Raw genomic sequence first — 1,356 nt, forward strand, 5'->3', positions numbered from 1 at the left:
TTAACAAATGCAGATATTGGAAAAAACTTGAACAAAAGGCAATAGGTAGAACGGGTACTACGGTTATATATGTCATATAAATTATGGGGACAAAAGTATGTTTTCAAATTCTTGTCATGTTATGATCATCATAATAAAAGGACTTTTGAATTTTACAGTGAAATTAATTTCAAAATAAGTGATCTATGCATCCTCAACCCTACTTTGGAAGAAAAATCAATATAATATATTTTCAACAGACTAAATGAAAGAAATAGTGGTTATTAATGATAAAGTTTTTCTAACTATAATATATAACATACTATTTAGCTTTCCTTAGTCATGGACGCAAAATGTTCATCAATAATTGTTTTGACTTTCATGTTAAAAATGCTAATTTGAAAATTTAAGTGTTTATATTAGATCAATCACCTTCCAGTCTCTCGCCATTAAAGGTGCACTAGCTACGAGCTATAGAAAAACATAAAATACAATTTGTGCGTGTTCAATCATCAATGAAAGTGGAATAGTGAAATATAGGAGATAGTTTGGTTCAGTTTTGTCAAAATAAGCAAAGAAACATCTTTAATGAATTACTAACTTGCAAGTGAATAATTTGGCCTCATCAAATCCGTATTTATGTGAACTTTAGTTAAACCTCTCAACTAGAAATGGGTTACGCATTAACTAGGCGTGTTCAGCAAGTGAAAGGAAAAGAATGTTAACATTGAAAGTGAAACAAGGGCAAACAATTTGATTGACTGATTCGATTTACAAAAGCTCATTCTTATGCAAGTAAAAGCGATTATAATGATAAATCTTTATTGTCATATAAATGATACTTGTGACATAAAACAAATAATAACAACAACAACAAATAACTGATTTGAACACACACACACATATAATTTAAATATATATATACAAGCAAAAATAACTAAGAGTCCCCTGTCCTCAGCTCTAAAGACTGTGTTATAAAGGAACCTGTTTTTTTTTCACTTGGTTTATATTTGAAGGATAAGCAGTACTACTAATTTTCAGTATCAGACATATTTGGAAATATAGGATTATCTATTGCGATGACATTAAAAAGTTGTATACGTAATATATTATTAATTTGACAGTATAGGAGAAAGTGGTTTTCATCTTCTAAGGTTTTACTAGTTAGATATTTTCTTTGGTCTCGAGGTATTTTCAGATATCTACACTTTTCTATGAGTAAATTATGGTCACTGATTCTAATTTTTGGAAATAAACGTCTAGTTTCAAAATTTGGATATCTAAGATTATATTCTTGGTCTTGTCTGACTTTAATAAATTTAATAAAGAAAACGTTTGTTATTTTCGTTTAAACTGTTTATTCTCTTTTCCAGTATT

Source organism: Mytilus galloprovincialis, chromosome 7 (genome assembly GCF_965363235.1).
Source record: "Mytilus galloprovincialis chromosome 7, xbMytGall1.hap1.1, whole genome shotgun sequence".
NCBI lineage: Eukaryota > Metazoa > Mollusca > Bivalvia > Mytilida > Mytilidae > Mytilus > Mytilus galloprovincialis.